The 21948-nt window shown below is 37.0% G+C and overlaps 1 non-coding gene across 1 annotated transcript; it reads left to right on the top strand.

Annotated features, from left to right (window-relative positions):
• The first annotated feature begins 1712 nt into the window (after positions 1-1712).
• Positions 1713-1819, top strand: LOC121243698. The gene has a single exon (XR_005936230.1). It is a non-coding gene; the product is annotated as a small nucleolar RNA R71 (small nucleolar RNA).
• Positions 1820-21948: the final 20129 nt, after the last annotated feature.

Below are 21948 nucleotides of genomic sequence, written 5' to 3'. Positions count from 1 at the left end.
TCAACATAAGAAATAAAAAAATCATAATAATACACCACACATGAAAAAATAAGGCAAAGTGCAAAGCCAACGAACCCCTAAATTGATTTAGGGGGATCGAACCCCTAAATTGATTTAGGGGTTCAATCCAAAACCCCTAAATAAATTGATTTAGCCTTTTGATTTAGGGGTTTCTATTGAAACCCCTAAATCAATTTATTTAGGGGGTTTTGATTGAACCTCTAAATCAATTTAGACCCCTAAATAAATTGATTTAGCCTTTTGATTTAGGGCTTTCAATTGAAACCTCTAAATCAATTTATTTTGGGGTTTTGGATTAAACCTCTAAATCAATTTAGACCCTTAAATAAATTGATTTATAGGTTTCAATCGATTTGGACCCTAAAGTAATTTAGGGTTTGAAATTCGAAAACCTACAAAAGCTACAAAAAAAAAAGAAAAAAAATCAAACACAATGGCAGAGGCGACATCAATTTCAAAAACATGCACAAATCAAAATCCAAGGTAAAAAAATTCACAATCATTCCCATCCTCATTCTCCGATTCAACCCATCCTTCAATCTCCAATCCAAAACTCAAAAAAAAAAAAAAAAAAAATCTAGGACCGGAAAAAGGACTAGGAGTCTTACCTTTGGAGTTTGGCGCAACAAACGAAGGGAAGTGCTCGTGTAGTCGTGCGAGAGAGAGAGAGAGAGAGAGAGAGAGAGAGGGAGAGAGAGAGAGAGGGAGAGAGAGACTCAGACTGAGAGACTGAGAGAGCGCGAGTGAGTGAGTCTAAGAGTGAGAGATAGATAGAGAGATAGAGAGTGAGTCTAAGAGAGATATGAGAGTTTGAGAAGAAGGTTGGGGGGGGGGGGGGGCTTAATCCATAAGTGAAACTTAGCCCTTTCCATCCCTCACCTCCGCTGGACTCCAGAGGTGTGGATGGGGCCCCCCGCTCCCCGCATGAGCGGGACAGAACCCCCGCCCCGCATAGGTGGGGGGCGGGGCGAATGAGGTGGTGCAGCGGGGTGCGGGGCCCCACTATCCACCCCTACTGCCCACGATAATTGATGGAATTGGCTTAGTGCCTCAATTGTATCTCCACATTTCTGTTGGAACTTGCCAACTAGTCAACCTTTGCTTCTAGTCTCTCAAATCTCTATGAACCGGCATTAGTTAATTTCTCAATAGCTATCTTCCAAGGCTACTTACTTTCTAGTTGATATGGTCTTGGTTGGAAACTAGGAGGATGGAAAGGTCTAGAATTGCTATATTGGTTACCTTGATCTTTCCATGAAAAGTTGGGATGATTCCTCTAGCCTGGGTTGTATGTGTTGGAATAAGAGTTGTTCTGCTGTTGTTGCCTGTTAAAATTAGACACAAATTGGGCTTGCTCTACCTGCATACAATTCGAACTCATGTGAGCTCCTTTACAGCAATCACAACTCAATACAAGACTAGAAATAGAATTCACATTACCTAGCTTATCGAAATTTTTTATCAGAGAATCAACCTTAGCATTCTACATGTTTATGCCATCTACATCATACACATCTGGAATTTCTCTTTCATTAGACCACTGATAATTGTTAGAGGTCATTTTTTCTAACAACTCATATGCCTCTTCTGTTAACATACTCATTAAATTACCTTCTGTAGCTGCATCTATGGTAATCTTGACTGAATGCATTAATCCATTATAGAAAGTTTGTACAATCAGCCAATCAAGAAGACCATGATGTGGACACTTCCTCTGCAATTCTTTAAACCTCTCCTAGACTTTATACAAAGATTCACCATTAAAATGAACAAAACTAGTAATATCATTTCTAAATTTGGCAGTCTTACCTGGGAAAAAATAGTTAAAAAAGCTTGTGACAAGGCATTCCAGGTGGTGACAGAGTTAGGCGCTTTGGAATTCAACCAGACCTTGGCTTTTTCCTTTATAGAAAATGGAAAAAGTCGGGCCAAATAACATCATCACAACTTCATTCATCTTAATTGTATCACAACTCTCCAAGAAATTGGCAAGGTGTACATATGGATCCTCAACAAGTCCTCACCAAACTACTCCTGCTGCACCATTTGGATGAGACTAGTCTTAATCTCAAAATTATTAGCATTGACTATAAGTCTCACAATGCTGGGTTGAGCACCATTGACATTTGGCAAGGCACATTCACACCCTTTGATTTTGGTTATCTGCCATGGCTACTGCACGTTGGGTTCTCTCAATTTATGGATCAAAAAGCTCAATTAGCTCACAGTTACGTGGCATACACTAAATACCAAAAACAGAAATACAAAACAACCTAAAAACCCTAGAAAATTATGGAATTTGGCCTTGAAAGGGTGGGGCCAGTCTAAATGAATAACAAAACAGAACAATACAGTCTAAATTAATACATGAATTTATTTGTATTAATATTGAAAGCAATCCTCCCTAACAACAGTGCAAAAAACTCGGTACTCCCTGGACTCTACCACAAGTGCATAGGTCGTGACACGTAGACCAAGGTAAAAAGAATATTGTTTCCACAAGGAGGAGATTCAAGTACCAATTTATAAAATTTCCTATATTACTTAGATGATCCCAAATTGATGTGATTGACTGCAAATTTTTAACTTGAAAAATCAAATATAAAAGGTTCCTAGGGCTTGAATTTTATCAATTGAATTCCTTCAATGAGTTTAAACCTGGTTGCTTGCATTAATGTTTTGCTAATTACAAAGACCTTTTTATTTATTTATTTATTTTTATATGTCATATCCTCTTTCAAGGTATAGCACCTATACCTATATTAATCCTATGTCTATTTCTAAATTATACCGTCAAGGTTTGATGAATTCACGAATTAATATTGAACTTCAACTTTCGTTACTTCATTCAACATCTTAAGCATGCAATACATGGCCAATAAATTGCAAGAATGAAAATCGAAATCATCCAATTGCAATTAACAAAGGGTATTCAATACAACCATACTCAAATCAATCCAAAATTCAGCGATTACATCTTAGCCCTATAATAAGAAAACTAGGAAATCATAATTAATAAAACAATCTAATTATTTCTCAAACAAAAATTTGAATTCAACATCCTTAATAACAATTCAGCAACTAAAAATTGGAGAAAGAAAAAAAGAACTCTGTAATTGCAAAAATCGTGAGCTTCGTTCTTCCTCTCCAAATTACAACTCTTGCTTCAGTCTCTAGTTTTTAACGTCAACTTTCCCCTTTTTTTTTTTTTTTTCAATTTCAGCATCTTATCTTTGACCAGTAATAATTGTAGGCTATCCAATAAATTCAAAATCGATTCTCCTTTTAAATTTTAGAAACAAGATTTCCCCCATATCTACTGTTGAAATATGAAATTCTTGGTTGATTTTATTACTCGAATTCCAACTAGATTTAGAGCATCAAAATGACATATTTTGGAGTTGTGCCCTTCATGAAAGTTTTAGATGTTGTTCTCAGCTTTCCAACACACCTAAGCTTGTTTTATTCTGACTTTTAGAACAATAGATATAGGCTGAAAACCGAAATAGGGTCTAGGCTGCAATACACTTTTGGACAGATTTGGACTTCTCCGTTTTTGTTAAGTTTTTAACTTCAAAACGGCAGAATTGGATTTTGATCTCTTCATAAAAGTTTTAGGCCTACGTTTTAGATTTTCAGAAAACCAAACAACACCTAAAACCGAGGTCTATAACTCCAGTTAGAATCCAAAAACCAAACATTGTTCTGTTTTGACTAGACCAGCCCAACTAAGATTTGCTATCTAGGCCTAGCCCAAATTCTACCTCTTCACATCATCCAATTTTAACCTAATTCAATAATAAATACTTGCAAAATATCAAGAATTTTCAAGAATTAAATAAATGTGAAAGACACCTAAAATTCTATACAAACGAGTTAAGAAACATACAAAACACTCTAAATCAAAATAATTAAGACTAAAAAAATGTGTGAAATAGATTCCCACATCAATTAGCATTTGTAAACAGTTTTGCAGCAATAACTTTTTAACATTAATAACTTTATTATCTATGGTTATCTCAAACTCACTTATTTTTTGAGTGAAGTAAAATTAGGGCAACGATACACTTAAAAAAAAAAAATTTATAATTATTTTACATTTCATTCTAAATTAATCAATATAATTATGTCATTTCATTAAAATAGTAGTAGATTAATTATAAGTTTATCATTTTTGTTAGAATTAACCCATTTATACTACATGAATCATCAATTATCATTTATGTCTGTAGGCCTAAACCATATCCATTTTTCTTCCTATTTTCTTTTCTATCTTTGTTTTTTGTTTTTTGTTTTAATTTTCTATTCATGCCCCCCACCAAGTTAGAAGACAACCAAACATCTATGGCCCTCCCCCTTCCGACCCAACCTAAGAGTTGAAAGAGAACTTTATCTTCCACCAGTCCAGCCGAGCAATCCAAAGTTTGATATATTTTTCAGAGTTTCCAACTCCATTCGAGTACTGGGATTGAAATTTGGAACACCCTAACGTAAAAAGTGGGGTGCCCGATCCATACACCGTACCTTCATAATCAAAAGGGGCAGAGTAAATGACAAGGGAAAACAACACCCAGCCAACTAGACACCAGCACCCAGCCACAACCAATGCTCGGTCTCGGGACTCATGATGTTCCAAACATTTTCTGGAATGTCTGTTTTAGTTTAAAATAGTATATATGTACTTATATTTTTATTTATAATTTTATTTAAAAATTTATTTTGTTAGTTTTTCTTTTAAATTAAAATTATTTTAAATTTAATTTTAATAATTTTTTCTTTAAAACATTTAGTCGATTTGGATTAAGAGATTTTTATTGCTATTTATAAATTTCAACTTACAAATTTAATTTTATTATTATTTATAAATTATCTCAATTCATCTCATCTTAAAAAAAAAAAAAAAAAAAAAAAACAAAAAAAAAAAAACAAAACGCGTACCTCTAAATCCAAACGGGATATTAATATTTTACTTTAATTTAGTCGATAACCATGCGTCGGGGTCGGGCTTCTCGTAAACGTAGGTGAGGGGGTCGACAAAAACGTTGTACTTTCCGTCCCTGTGGGGGAGAATCAACGCACTTGAAAATCCAGCTGCAGCACCATTCGCCGGGTTAGAATCAGCGGCTTTAATTTGGAACCACTTGTATTCATTACCCCAGTAAACAATCTTTCAAACAGGTAACGACACAAACAGTGGGCTCCCCCACCCTTCCTTTATTTCCTTCTTTTATATATATAGAGATACGGGTTCTTGCACTTTTGCCAAGCCTAAAAGCTTAAACCAAAACAATCAGTCTCTTTCCCACTCCTTCAACTGGTAGATAAACCTCGACTCTCAACTTTCCATGGCTTCTCTCTTGCTACTTCTGTCCCAACTTGTTCGTCCTGAAACCACATGTCTGTCCTCTTCCTCTTCAGGGTCTAAGAATGTTGCTGCTACAATCTGTTTCACCGCCCAACAGCCACACAGATACGAGGTAACTGAGGATAACGGGATCACGGAAGATATGGAGAATCTGCAGGAGTGTAGAGTTCGTGTCGAATCAGTCTGGCCTTAAATCTGCAAATCAAAACTGAGTTGTATCAGAAATTATTATAAGCATTGATGTAACTGAATCAAGTAAATTGAAGTTTTGCTGCACATGAAGGGTCGAATTCTCTCTCTCTCTTTGTTTTCTTTCTTTATTCCAGCAGGAAATTAACAAGAAATAATCAATTTCTTGCCCATGATGATCTTATTCCAACTGGTTAATTGGGGTCAAGCGATTGGATTTCCAATTGGGTTTGGGTGCGTGAATTGTCAAGTACTATCTGAAAGATCAAGTCCATTTCAAGTTTCAACGTTGGCACCTGGTTTTGAAAAATGGGTTTCAAAACCGGTCTCTCTCTTTTTTTTTTTTGTTTTTTAACCAATTTATAAAATACAATATTAAGGCTGTGTTTGATATTACTTTATTGCGGTTCAATATTTTATTATTATTTAATATTTTATTATTATTTTATATTATTATCACATGTCAAACCACTTTACCCAAATGTAACAAGTTTTCTGTCAAACCAGAAATGAACAATACAAGACACCATAATTAATTTCAACATCTACTAAGGGCACGTTTGAAACACAAGATAAAATATAAAATTTTTATCTCATCTTATTATTATTATTTTTTTAAATTCTCATATAAAATATAATAAATAATTTAATTTTTTTAAATCTCAATACACCCTTTTCAAATTTTAAAATAATAATAATATTAAAACATAATATTTTAAACACAAAATAAAATATAAAATTCTCATCTCATTCTCCAAACTTATCGTAAAACTCTATTAAAAATAACATCTGAACAACCATTCCACAATTGAAGAGAATTCTCAATGTTACGGGCATGTAGTCTACACTTTGTGAAGTTTCAAAATTTGAAAAAAAAAGATAGATAAGACAATTTATTTTCAAAATGAGAGGCCATGTGATTATAGAGGCAGTCACATTTTTAATGGCTTCGAGAACATTGGATGAGTCACCTTCCATAATTAAATTACAAAAACCCATCCCTAACTTCATTTGCAAGGCCTCTCAACGCTGTCAAAGATTCAATTTCATCCACCGGAAAGACACCCTCGCATCATCTCTAAGTATAATACCCACTGCAGCCATAGCTTCATCCTTAAACAAAATCCCATCAAAATTCATCTAAACCTGAGGAGGAGGTTGCCACTTTAGCACTTCTTCTTTATCACAATCTGTGTAGTTGCTTTACTGTAAAGTGCGGGCGGATGTAACACACTTGATAATAGATGTTTGGATAACTAGAAAATATACGAGAAAATACAAGAAAATTACTCACTTCGAGAGAAGCACCTCCATTAAAGAAAAGAAGAAAATGATAAGAGAATGAAAAATAACATTTGCATTAACTTTCTGATTGAATTTTCAAATGAGTCCACACTACTGCAAATACTAACCTAATCCTAGGAGTGTCAAATCGTGTTAACAGGTCGTGTTCATGTTATGTCAAGTTATGTACATTACACTTAACGGGTCAACACGAACACGACCCGTTAAGGATTTCGTGTCAAAATTCCAAACTCGAACACGACACGGTAAGATAACGGGTTGACACAACACGACCCGTTATGACTCGTTAATGAATAATAAATAAATTGACACGAAATGACACGACACGACCTGTTTGACTTAAATGATTTTATATAAATATTTAAATATAAATAATATCTATAAAAAACTAATTACAAGTCTAAAATTACAATCCAAACAAATATGATCCACACAATTTATAATAATATTCATTATTAAAATTACATCTCAAATATAATAAACAAAACATACAATGTAAATATATTAATGTTACAATCCCAAATATAATAAAAAATTTAAAACATAGATATAAACAAATTTAGAACTTGAAGAAGAAAGTGGAGCGTCCTTCTTGCCCTTTAGGTCTAAGGGTATAAAGATAAATTTAATTTTTTTAACGAGTTATAACGGGTCATAACGGGTTGACCCGTTAGTGACCCGTTAAGCAATCTTGTCTTAATGGGTCAACTCGTTTTGACCCAAACCTGCTAAGGCTAAACTCTAACTCCTTTTTATCGTGTCGTGTTCGTATTGGGTTAACGGCTCGTATCACATATTGTCACCCCTACCTGATCTTACAAACTAATGGGCCCAAGGCCAACTTAACCAAACAGTAAAACAGTTCATATAATTCTAACACTATAAATGGACCATGGCCCACATCAACACTAACTTGTGAGTAAACTAAATGGACTCCATCCAACACGCCCACATAACTGAGCCCGTCAAGCCCAAATGTCATTGGTCTGTTACTGTGCCTGTATAGAGCTGTGACAACGGATTTCCTTGTTCGACCATTAAAAATGATAAAAAAAAAAAACAAAAAAGAGGCATATAGGGAGCTTTCTGCAGACCCGACTTATCAAGGGAGGTGAGAGACATGAGAGGATCCCTTGAAGAGGCCCAGTGGTATTCTGTTTCCATTGTTTATACCCAAAATCATTTCTTGGGTTTTCCTTTTGGGAAATGCTTATTTTACAGATGATGGTCACCGATTGAGTTTTTTTTTTTTAATAGTTAAAGTAAGTATTTTTTAATAAATTTGAGATTTTTATTTTTAATTTTTTGCAAATGTTTAATGAGTTTTAAAAAATGTTTGAAAAAAAAAAAACAAAAATTTTGCCTATTCGGTGGCCTCCCTATGTGGAAGTAGCACCACCCTTACTCTTTTCGACTTGTTTAACATATAAAAGCAATTGAACTATGATCCCAAAAGCTTGATCTAACATGATTAGTATATATCTTGTAACCATAATTAATTTATATCACTTATACATATATATTCACTACTACATAACTAATTATATATATATATGTATATATATATATATATATATATATATATATAAAAGCATAACTTATTAGCCTTTCAACACACATCGAAACAGCCAATTAATACAACTACAATCCAATAAAAAAATAAACTAATACGTACTGGCAAAAACCGAAAAAACACAAAAAATAAAAAAATAAAAAATTTATATATAATATATAATGTCAGAATGATGAGTAAAATTTTTCTATAGTAAATTAAAACTCATCACAAATTAAGCGTAAAATCACGATCATTATTAGCACGATTTTAGAATTTTATGATCTTTCAATTAAAGAAATCTAATCATATGTATGATTATTGATGGTTGACAGTACGCTTTGACCCGCTTATCATATTATTGTAGATGTAGAATTAGGCTTATTCGTTTTAGGGATTGGTTGGAAACTTAAGATGTGATGAGATATTGTTTCAAAATTTCTTATAATTTTTTTTATAAATATCATTTAAACATGAAATACATTTCAATTTCAAAATTTTAATTTTTTTCATCTAATATATATATATATATATATATATATATATATTTAATCAAAGATTTCATTGAATAAAAAACAACACAAAAGTCCTTACACAATATTGCTTCTATCAAGCCAAACAGCTTGTAATACAAAAGAAGGACACCCCTCCCACCATATTTCAATATTTTCTAACCCCATGCATGTCTTGCTAAGAGATGAGTAGCTGAGTTTCCCAATCTATTGACATAAGAAACCTGAATATCTCTAAAACCACACATCAACCTTCTTATATCTCTGAGTAAGTATTCAAAGTCTGTTAAAAAAGAAGAACCATCCTGAAGTGCATTGACCAGAACCATACAATTAGTTTCCAGTAGCAAATTTGGTACCCCCTACTGAGCACACAACTGTAAACCCCTCAACAGAGCCCTAGCTTCAATAAATTCAAAAGAGAGCACCTCCCTTTCTACTTTACTGCAGGTCATAATCACACTACCATTTTCATCTCTGAGGATTACACTAATGCTCGCCTTCTGTTGATCAAAAAAGGTGGCACCATCAACATTCATCTTCAAAAACCCTACTGGAGGAGGAGCCCAACAAACCACCCTTTTAATATCTCTACAGCCCACTTCAAATGCTTGCACTTGCTTGAACTCGTAATGCACAGACAAGGAATAATTGATAGCATATTTAACGTCCAAGAATTTGTTCTCAAACAGAAACGAGTTCCTTCTATACTAAAATCCCCAAGCAATGCAAAAAAAACTTTGAGAAATCATCAATTGAGCCTTTTTCTTTAATAAATTCAGCCACTTCCCAAAAGGATAAACCATGTTGTATATTATGCAAAATAGGCAGATATTGAGACCAAATATTAAAAGCATCAGAGCAATAAAACAACACATGAGCTACATCCTCACTAGCCTGATTACACAAAGCACAAATATCAACCACCATAATTTTCTTTCTTCTCAAATTACAAGCAGTAGGGAGATTTTCAATACATGTTTTCCATCCCAAAATCTTAATCTTTTTTGGAATTTTTAGATGCCAAAAATACTTCCAAAAAGAATTAATAGATCTCTCCCTAGAGCTTTACCCCCCACCTTGCCCATCTAGCTGCAAGAACAACTTATAGGCACTTTTGACAGGGTAGTGACCCCTCTTCTCTGGAAATCAAAACAAAGTATCTTTAGCGGTTAATGACACATTAAGTTTAATAATTTGTTCCACAATTCTTAGATTGAAGAGAGCTCCCAACACCTCAATTTTCCACCAACCCAATACTTCATCCAATAAATCACAAACTTTCAGATTCAAATCCACACCTGGACCACATGTTTGAAGATCCTGTACAGCAACATCAGAGATCCAAGGATCATGAAACACCCTCACCCTTCTTCCATTACCCACCCTCCAGCAACAGCCACTCCTGAAATATTCAAAGGTCTTCACAAAATCTTGCCAAACAAAGGAAGAATTTACACCCAGCTTAGCTTCCAACAAATATGTTTTAGGAAAATATTTGACTTTGAACATTCTAAACAAAAGAGACCCCTCATTTTGCAAAAGTCTCCAAACTTGTTTAACAATGAGAGCCAAATTAAAAATCCTAAGATCTTTGAATCCCATACCACCTCTAAATTTTGAATCACACAACTGTTTCCAACTAATCCAATGAATCTTTTTCCCTTGCCCTTTACAGCCTCACCAAAAATTAGCCATTAACATTTCTAACTCATGTCATAAAGAAGTAGGGAATAAAAAACAGCTCATGGCATACGTGGGAATGGACATAGTGATAGCCTTAAGAAGGACTTCCCTACCTCATTGAGATAACAAATTACCCTTCTATAGTTGCAATTTCTGCCATAACTTCTACTTAATATTTGCAAAAGCTCATTGTTTTGACCTCCCCACCATAGGAGGCAAACCCAAATATTTGTCATATTGTTGAGTGTGGCTTCCCCCCAAAGCTGCATTATCTCATATTTTTCAGTTTCACTAACATTTTTACTAAAGACCATATAAGTCTTCTCCTTATTAATGCACTACCCCGAAGCTTTTTTATACTTATTGAGAAGAGAATGAATCTTCTCAGTGGTATGCTTATCAGCCTTACAAAATATCACACTATTGTCTGCAAACAACAAATAGTTTACTCTAGGGGCTCCCCGACATATCCTAATACCTTCCATCCCTTCTCGACAATCATTCATTTGTAATAAACTGACAAGTCTCTCTGTACATAACAGGAAAAGGTAAGGAGACAAAGGATCGCCTTGCCTAAACCCTCTATTAGGAAAAAAAAATATTTGTTGGACTACCATTCACCAGAACTGAAAAAGAAACAGTCCGCACACATTTCATTATTAAATTGATAAAACCATAATCAAAACCCAAAGCACCCATCATTCTTTCCAAAAATCCACAATCCACATTATCATATGCCTTGCTTATATCCAATTTAAGGGTTATAAAACCTTCTTCCCATTCCTCTTCTTACGAAGATAATGCAATAATTCGTAGACAATTAAAACATTATCACTAATCTGTCTCCCAGGCATAAAAGCACACTGAGATTCAGAAATAACATCAGATAAAACTTGTTTTAGCCTATTAGCAATGACTTTTGAAATAATCTTATAAAGCACATTACAAAGGCTAATAGGTCCAAAATCTGCCACATTAACCGGGTTGGACTTTTTAGGGATTAAAGTAATAAGCGTGTGATTTAAATCCCTAGGAAAAGCCTCACCCCTAAGATAGATAGAACAAAATCAATGACAGATTTACCTAGCACCCTCCAATGCTTTTGATAGAAGACTGGAGACATCTCATCTGGTCTTGGAGCTTTAGAAGGATGCATTTGATTTATTGCCACCTCAACCTTTTCAGCATCATAAGGCCGTGTTAAGCAATCATTCATCTGTCCATTCACCTTTAACATGACTCCTGATAAGACTTCTTCCATATCAACACTTTTGGTAGCAGTAAACAATACCTGAAAATAATCTGTGATAAAATGCTTCATTTGTAACCCCTTTTTCCAATTCCCATGCTTATCTTGAAGCAGCATAATATTGTTTTTTCTTCGTCGCCCCGATGCCTTGAAATGAAAATACTAGGAATTACAATCGGCCTCTTTCAACTACATAACTCTCGCCCTTTGTTTCCACATGATCTCATCCCTTTCCAACCACTTCTGAACCTCTTCACTGGCCTGCTTATGATCTGAAATATACTGACATGTCGGATCATTTTTTTTAACCTGTTGCAGTCTCTTCTTTGCTAATGCCAACTCTTTTTTCACATGCCCGAAAGAGTTGTGATTCCAATTCGTTAAGTCCTCACCACACTGCTTAATACAGCCCATCAACCGAGTTATAGAACTCGAGCCACTCAATCGATTCCAATTCTTCTCAACAATTTTAGCACACTCGGGATTACTTAACCACATAGCTTCAAATCTGAAGATCTTCTTCCCATTCCTTCTAACAACTGCCCCAAGAGTCTCCATCCACAATGGAACATGATCAGAATAAGAGGCAACCCCATGTTGAACTCTCAAATTTGGAAATGCTTCACACCAAGCTGAATTAACTAGAAAATGATCTAATCCCTCAGAAATATTTTCCAATCCTTCCCTCCTGTCATTCCAAGTAAAAGGGACCCCTACAAAACCCGCATCTCTATGTGCATTATCCGACAAAACAGATCTGAAAGCAGCCAACTGCCGCTCACTTCTCATTCTTCCTCCACATTTCTCATGTTGATACAAAACTTCATTAAAATCTCCAAACAATACCCATGGTAACCCCTTATCTGCCACTTCAGGGTGTCCATAAACACCCGTAAGCCTAATCTCCCCACCTTCCACAGAACTAACTTTCATCATAGCATGAATATGGTGGTTGGAGAAACTGAGAATAGATAAATCTACTTCATCCCTCCAAAGCAAAGCCAACCCTCCACTACAACCCACACTATTTACCACAAAGCAATTTCTAAAGCCAAGTTTAAATTTCAGATAATCCCAACAACTAGAATTTAAAAGAGTTTCTTGAAGAAACACTACCTCGGGAGCTTCCTACACGAGTAGATCATGAAGTGTGCGAATGCCCCTTGGGTTCCCAAGCCCACGAGGACTCCAACTGAAGAGTTTCACTGCATCCGGCAAGGTTGTTCGACAGCCACCACCGATATCTCATTTCGTAGTTGTCGCCCTGTCTTAAACTTCTGTCATTGTCGAGTAGCATCCAACTGGGAACCCGTAGAAAGATCTGATGGCGCAGACAAGTGGTGAAGATCCAACTGGATTTTCTTACTTGTCTGATCCTCATTGCACTAAGAGATTGAAGGACCCTTCCGCTTTCATCCCTTCGCAAGATTTACAGCCCTCTCTTTCATTCTTTTCATTGGATTGGTGCCCTTCAATAGAGAAAACCCACATTCTGGGTTGACAAGGTAAGATGGGTCAACAAACCGAGCTAGGTCAGCATCCTTTAGGCCCACCATAGGGCCCATTTCTTTAGCTCTCGGGACATCGATTAACAGCCCAATCTCCACTTCCTCAACTAACTCCATAATATTCTCCACCATAAGATCACCCCTTTTTGAACTCTACTCATCTCCTAAATTAATGGAAACCTCTCATCCACCATCAGGTAGTAACTTTGAAATTGATCCCCCACTCCCAACGTTCGTTACCGCATGTTTCGCAGCTACTATGCAAGCTTCTGAATCACCTCTATTAACCGCCTCATTCATGTTGTTTAGAGACCCTTCTTTCTCGTGCAGTTGAGACTCCCTCTTCGTTGTTGGCACTGGAGGCTTCGTCACCCCTTGCATCCCGGTATGGATCTATTGCCCCGATTTTACACCCCTTTAATTAACGAAAAAACCAACCCGTAGCCAAGAACCATAAGCAAGAGAAGTAGAACTCACATTCTCTGGGCAGTAACAATCACATTCCCGTTAAGTATGTCCCAAAATTCCACATGTAAAACAGAAATCCAGCAAATGTTCATACGATAAGCGAACCCAGTAGGATTTTCCCCCACCCAAATTCAGTCGTTTCCTACGTTGCAAAGGTTGTAAGATATTAGGCCTCACTATGATCCTCATAAATTCACCCCACTTCATTTCGCCCTCATCCAAATCAACGTCTAAGACCTCCCCCAACAATCCACCAATCAACTTGCCAATATACGCATTACGGGCCATTAAAGGGAGATCATGAATCCAGATCCAAAAAGGGGCATGAAGAATATTCAGACTATTAATTTGAATCATACCATCATACTCCTTTACGATGACCAATTTTTTATCGAAAGACCATGGCCCCTCCTTCAGCACTTTCATCTTGTCTTGTGGATCTTCAAATTCAACTTGGGTGAATACCGGACTCAGATCACTGTACTTCATGTTTCGCACAGGCCTCCAAATCTTCTACATAGTTTGGTTGAAAGCTTCATGGTTGTAATGCTTCCGAGTCAACAACTTCATAAGCAAACAGTGCTCCCCTCGAGCTAGAACATCCTCCACTTGGTGGACATCCACCACAGCATCCTCACATTCTTTCTTTGTTAACTATAAATTAGCATATAGACTCTCAATATCAGCATCCATCATCAAACCCAAAACCAACGTAGACTCATACCAAGTAGACTCAAAACGCAAACTCGTACCAAGTAGATGAGAGAAAAAACCTCCACTCGGAGAGAGGATAACTTGATTGATACCAAGTGATTGAAATAAGAAGCAAGTAACTTAAATCAACGTTCATCTAATAATTACAATCTAAACAAAATACAAAAAAAAAAAAAAAAAAAAAAAGAGAGAGAGAGAGAAATTTTTCAAATTTCAAAACAAAATTAATATTAAAAAATTATATTCAAATCATTTTTTAATTTTATAATAGAACAACCTGGCCCAATAATTCTAAGGTCAGAATATTGATAACTTTTATTGAGCCTAAATTATATTTAATGGGCCATATTGGATAAGCCCACAAGCGATAAATTATTGAGATTGAATAATAGGCTCAATAACTAGGTTAAATCCCATATATTATTTATTAAATGAGTTAGACTCCTTTAAGGATTTAAATATCAACTATTAGAAATTTATTTCAATTTAAAATTATCAATGATTGAAGTCTCCTAAACAGTTTTAGTCACTACCAATTCTACAATAAATGAACTACTAGCGTATGTTTTTTTTTTGTTATTATTTCGAACACACTAGGATTACAATTTTAGAATCTTCTTCACCAAAAAAATTCCTAAACCCAACCCATATCGTCGAATAAATATTCGCATGCACGGTATGTGCACCTATCTCTTTCGAGCCTAGGTTTTTTGATTTTGTTTTTAGCTCTCTTTTTACCTTCAACATACTGCAACCACATCTCCCCCACCATGAAACACGGCAAGGCCACCATCGTCTCTTCCTCCCTCTTTCTCACAACCATTGTCATCCCACTATTGCACCATAATCAATTTTGTATCGAAAATTTTAGGAAGCAAACACTACAAGATAAATAGTTTGATCATAAATTAGGATTAATATACGTTAGCTAGTTATATATATAAATATATATATATATATATGTATTATGCATCTCACGTTGCATAGGACACTTAATCTTTCTTATGGTCAAGTATAAAATAAGATTAGACCAATGAATAAGATGACCATTTAGATGCATGGTACTAATATGATTTATGGGTGGACATGCAAGCCATAGACGAAAGAATGTTCCACCATAGCATGATAGAATACCATTAGCGACTCCCCTTGTGGCAGCAAGATGTGAGGCTAATACACAACCTTACACACAGGGTTAAATGTGTGGGCAAGTAATATAAGTATGATAAGTCAAATAATTCAAGACAAGTCATGCATGACATAAGCATATGTATGAATGATCACAATTTTAAGTTCTCAACATAAAATATGGGTTTCTTACTGAGTCATCGACTCATTTTAATTTGTTTTATGTTTTAAATCACTCCATGTCAAAATATTTATGAAGGTAGAGCTGCAGGACGGGACTTGACCAAAGAGGCGTGACAATGGCCTAGATCATATACATAAATTTTAAGCTATGATTTTTATGGCACATAGTTTGCAAAATTTTAAAAAATACTTTCACGCATTCTCATTTATGATTTCAGTATTTTAATACAAAATGACTCTATCTATTATAAGGAATCTTTGTACTTGTGCTTCCTATAAAAAAAAATTTAAGTCAGGTTTAGTAGTAGTACTCCGGTTCCACCAAATCTTTAAAAATGACTTTACTAATAACTGTGGGGAGCGGGGTGTTACAATAATATTTTTATTCAATATTTTCTCTCTTATTTTCCAAAATCTAATAAAATCTCATAATTTAAATCATCTCATTATTATTTACAAGTTATTATACTTAATTTCATAAAATTATTATCTCATCTCATTACATAAACCTGCAAAACCTTACGCGATTCGATTTGGTTCCATTCTAGAAATCGATTATATTGGATTGAGATCACATTTTTTTTTTCTTTTTAATTAAGGACAGAAATGTACTGAGCGGTGGCTCATTGATCTATGAATTTATGGACCTATGGTCATTCATTTTAAACTATTAGTATTAGCCATTGGAGAGGATATTCCTCTCAGTCAGTATAGTATGAGCCTGGGCCTTCGCCTAGGCCTGATTTGATTCCCAATACTGCCCATTAAATCTAAGAAGGCCCATCCCACTCCCAAAATCGACTGGAGAACCACCTAGTGGCGATACAGGATAAGAGCAGTTACAATAATGATCCATTAAAGATTGAACCTTCATCCCCAAGTTTGAATTTAAATAATAGATATATCTATTATTATTTAAGCAACAAAATGGTTCAAAAGCTCTATATAATAGGAGAACTCAGGTTTGTACAAAGGATATGATTCTTGGAGATTAAAGATTATTCTTGCAGTCACTAACTTAGGCATCAGAGGCTTCCCATCGAACTTCGAAGCCATCTAATCTTTGGTTGTTGATAATCATGAGGTGGCGACAATGAAACACATCCATAACAGTTGGCGTCGTCTGTGTGATTCTTTTTGTCTCGCACTTAGCATGCTTTTCACATGCCTATCACTACTTGGTCTCAAGCAACTAGAGATCATGGAGAAAGTTTACAAAACATGGATGAAAGACTTGCGAAAATGGAGGAGATAATAAAGAAACTTTCCACATAGGTTGACTCACTGCATAAAGAGAATGAGACTCTCAAGTCACGAAACGGGTTGTTAGGAGAAGATGCGACACCCAGTCAAGCTGACAGGGTAGAGATGGGGGAAAATAGTGCGGGCATTGGCAAAGGCCATCAGGAGAACGAGGAGGCGAAGAAGCTACATCACAACATACGCAGCCTAATGAATAAATATGAGGAGATGGCCAAAAAGATAGGAACGTCCTCTACGGTCTATCAGTTTCTGTCCAGCACAAATCTACCGTTCTCTGCGAAAATTATGGATATCCCTCTGCCTCCAAAGTTTAAAGTCTTGTCGATAGACCTATATGACAACTCAAGATCCTGTGGAGCATCTTGAGACTTTCAAAGCCCATATGACGCTGCACGAATTCTCGAGAGAAATTGCGTGTAGAGTTTTCCCTTTGACTCTAAAGGGATCAGCGAGAGAATGGTTTGGTGCACTACAACCAAATTCCATAGAAAGTTTTGAAGAGCTGGGCTGGCAGTTCTTGACCCAGTTCATGGTAAGTAGAAGATGCAGGAGATCAGCCGCATACTTGCTAACAGTTAAATAGAGAGATGATGAAAGTTTGAAAGTGTATTTAACATGCTTCAATAAAGAGAAAATGATAGCCGACGATCCAGATGAGAAAATCATGCTAGTACATTCCTGGGAGGTATTTGGCCAATGAGCCCATTTATGACCCAATTGGCCAGGAAAACCCTTTCCACTTTACGAGAGTTCAGGGATAGAGCCGACGACTTTGTCAATGCTGAAGACACCTTTATCGCCTTGACCACCCAACCAGAAAGAATGAATGAATGGGAACTTAAAGGAGAACAAAGGAAAGATTGACATGGGGGCTAAAAGGTGAAGATAGACCAACAAGAGTTTTAGCGGGATAATAATTTAAGAAGACTCAATGGTGGTTATGTGCACAACTCTAGTACACAAAACTGAGACAAAACAAAGGAAGAAGAACCGACCAATGAGCAATAGACTGAGAAGTTCTGCACTTATCACAAAGTAAGAGGGCACAGAATTGAGGACTACTACAACTTGAAACGAAAGGTAGAAGAAATGAGAGGTAGTGGCGAGTTGGAACGCTTGATCGCATAGAACATTACCCCCCATGACATATGAACGATCGGAAGCTCTAGTATAAAAGGAGGAGTGAAAGCCTTAAGTGATGAGAATCACTGAGAAGAGAGAGGAGGTCACATGAACCTCGTGACCAGAGATCGAGAGCAAATGATGCCCATAGAAACCCACCCCTGGGTGAAATACATATGATCGCCAGCAGGTATGCAGGAGGTGATCCAACTTCTTCAGGTAGAAAGGCGTATGCTAGGTGGGTGAGCTATGATGAAGTTTTTAATGTGGAGAGACCCGTCAAGCGACTCTGAGTGCATATATACCTCACAATATCTTTTGGCGACGAGGATTGCCGATGGGTCGTATATCTACATGATGATGCCTTTCTGGTAACAATGTTGGTGGCAAATTTTACCACAAGGAGAATATTAATTGACAACGGAAGTTCAACGAACATCCTATTCTGGGATGCTTTTAGCAAGAAGAGAATTGATGTGGATCTACTAAAACCAGCACCAACTATGTTATAAGGGTTCACTAGAGACGCGGTACAGCCAATAGGGTCCATTACATTGTCAGTATCTATAGGCATAGACCCTCATATCGCCACAGCGATGGTTGAGTTTTTAGTGGTAAGAACTCGGTCAGCATAGAATGCAATCATTGGGTGACCCACATTGAATGCTTTGAAGGCTATTACCTCGACCTATCATCTAAAATTGAAGTTCCTGACAAGAGTTGGAATAGACGAGGTACTTGGTGAACAGGTCCTAGCCAGAGAATGTTATGTGCAGGAGCTCAGATCAGGGCAAGGAGAAGTCAGCATGGTGGGCACTGAGGAGGAGGCAATTTTCCCGCTAGTGCCCCAAATAATGATGACGAAGTTGGAAACTAGAGATGAAAGTACTCTGAAGCAAGGGGAGGCAGATGAGCTCCTAGAGTTGGTCACCCTCGAAAAGGGTCATCCTGAGAGCCATGCAAAGACAGGGACCAAACTATCAAGGGAAGAAAGACAGTTGTTGATAGATTTCCTTCTAGAACATAAAGACGTGTTCGCATGGAGTCATAAGGATATGCCAGGGATAGGCGAGGAGATCATCGAACACAAACTAAGCATAGACCCAAAGGCAAACCCAATTAAGCAAAAGAAAAGAAATTTCAATACTGAGAAGTACGAGGCAATTGCCGAAGAAGTGGACCATTTACTGGCGACAGGATTCATCAGAGAAGTACAATATTTGGAGTGGTTATCCAACGTAGTACTAGTGAAGAAATCTAATGGGAAGTGGCGTAGGTGCGTAGATTTCATCGACCTAAACAAGGCTTGCCCGAAAGACAGTTTTCCACTACCAAGGATAGACTTAATAGTAGACGCAGCAACAGGACATAGGAAGCTAAGCTTCATGGATGCCTACTCAGGGTACAATCAAATGAGGATGAATGAGGCTGATCAAGAAAAAGATTGCTTTCATAATTGATCGAGGACTATACTGCTATAAGGTGATGCCCTTTGGCTTGAAGAATGCTGGGGCGACCTACCAAAGGTTAGTAAACAAAATGTTTAAAGACCAGATTGAGAGAAACATGGAAGTATACATTGATTGGTAAAAAGTATGGAGTTTGCCCAGCAGGTAGAGGACCTTAAGGAGGCTTTCCAGGTTTTACGACGATATCGAATGAAGCTCAATCCAACGAAGTGTGCATTCGGAGTGCAATCAGGAAAGTTCCTCGATTTCATGGTGTCAGAAAGGGGGATCAAAGCAAATCCTGAGAAGCTAATAGCAATATTAGAAATGAAGTCGCCCACAAACCTGAAAAAGTACAGAAACTGGCAGAAAAGATAGCAGCTCTTAAGAAGTTTGTATCCCGATCGACAGATAAGTGTCTTCCATTCTTTCATGTGCTTAAGAAGGCACAAGGTTGGGATGCCAAGTGCGATGAAGCATTCACCCAACTGAAGGAGTATTTGGCTAACCCACCATTGCTCAGCCATACCAAGCAAGGGGAGCCATTGTCGTTATACCTGGTAGTGACATTAGATGTTGTGTCAGTAGCCTTGGTACAAGAGGAGGGGAAGGAACAAATGCCAATATATTACGTAAGCAGAGCCCTGAGAGGGGCTGAGACCAAGTGCCCAAAAGTAGAGTTAGTCGCCTTCACTGTAGTAGTAGCACGACCATATTTCCAAGCACATCTGATAAAGGTGATTACCTCACCACCCTTACAAAAGGTGTTGCAAAACCTGACACCTCGGGCCAGCTGGTCAAATGACCAATTGAATTAAGTGAGTACAACATCAGCTACATACCAAAGAATGCTGTGAAAGGGCAAATCTTGGCTGATTTTGTAGTGAAATTTTCAAATTTTCAGGAAGAGGCCCATAAGTCACTAGAGAAGAATCCTGGCAAGTGTATGTGGATGGATCATCCTGTCGAGCAGGGGGAGGAATTGGTGTGTACATGGCAACAAATGAAGGAGGAGAGTCATACCATGCAGTACGATTGAACTTCAAAGTAACAAACAACAAAGCTGAAAATGAAGCAATGCTCATCGGGTTAACAATAACAAAGATGTTAGGTGGGGAGGAGATTGAAATGAAAGTAGACTCGCAGGTAGTAGTTGGGCCAATCACCAGGGAATACCTGGCGAGAGGGATCAAACTCATAAAATATCTCCACTAGGTTCAAGAACAATGCAAATGCCTAAAGTACTTTCAAATAAGGAAAATACCTTAAGGAGATAATTTCAAAATCGATTAGTTAGCATGAGCGGCCTCAGCAAGGCATGAAGTGGCATTGTCGTGGAAAGTTGATCAATGAATGATAGCCAGTCTAGTAGTAGGAGAGGAAAATTTGCAAATCAGAGAAAGTACGTTGGGATAGGCTGATGATATAAGGAAGTATTTGGAGACAGGTGACCTACCCCCATCCCGGGAAGAGGCAGGGAACTTCAAGAGTAGGGCGACTCGGTTTACTATGGTAGACGGGGTGCTTTACAGGCGGGATTTTTCAAATCCATTTTAAGATGTGTAACAAAGGAAGAGGCATAATACGTAATGAAGGAAATACACGAGGGGATATGTGGGAGTCATTCGAGAGGACGATCACTCACCGCAAAAATTGTAAGGGCAAAATATTATTGGCCAAACACGCTCAAGGATGCAAAGGAGTTCGCAAAAAGGTGTGTCCAGTGCCAAATTCATGCGCCAATTCCAAACGCACCTCCTGAGGACTTACGATCTATAACTTCACCATTGTCATCTTCCAATGGGAAGTAGACCTAGTAGGTCTTATGTCTCCTAGTAAAGAAGGAACCAAGTTCATCATTGTGACCCTCGACTACTTTACGAAGTGGGCAAAGGCTGAGGCAATGGAAACAATAATAGCCAAAGTGTGACAAGGTTCCTATGGAAAGTGGTGGCGTGCAGATTTGGAATACTTCAATGTATCATTTTTTATAACGGAAGGCAGTTCGATTTCGAACATTATCGCCAATGGTGTGCAGAGCTAGGAATCCAAGTCAAGTATTCTTCCTCAGGTCATCCCTAGGTAAACGGGCAAGTTGAAACAACTAATAAAACCATCATAGGGATACTGAAAAAGAAGATTGGTGAAAGAAAGGGGTTGTGGGCTGACGAGCTCCCAGAGATTTTATGGGCTTACAGAACAATACCAAAAACCTGAACGGGCCAAACACTTTCG

This window comes from Juglans microcarpa x Juglans regia, chromosome 1D (genome assembly GCF_004785595.1).
Source record: "Juglans microcarpa x Juglans regia isolate MS1-56 chromosome 1D, Jm3101_v1.0, whole genome shotgun sequence".
Classification (NCBI taxonomy): Eukaryota; Viridiplantae; Streptophyta; class Magnoliopsida; order Fagales; family Juglandaceae; genus Juglans; species Juglans microcarpa x Juglans regia.
This window is presented reverse-complemented; position numbering and strand designations above follow the sequence as displayed.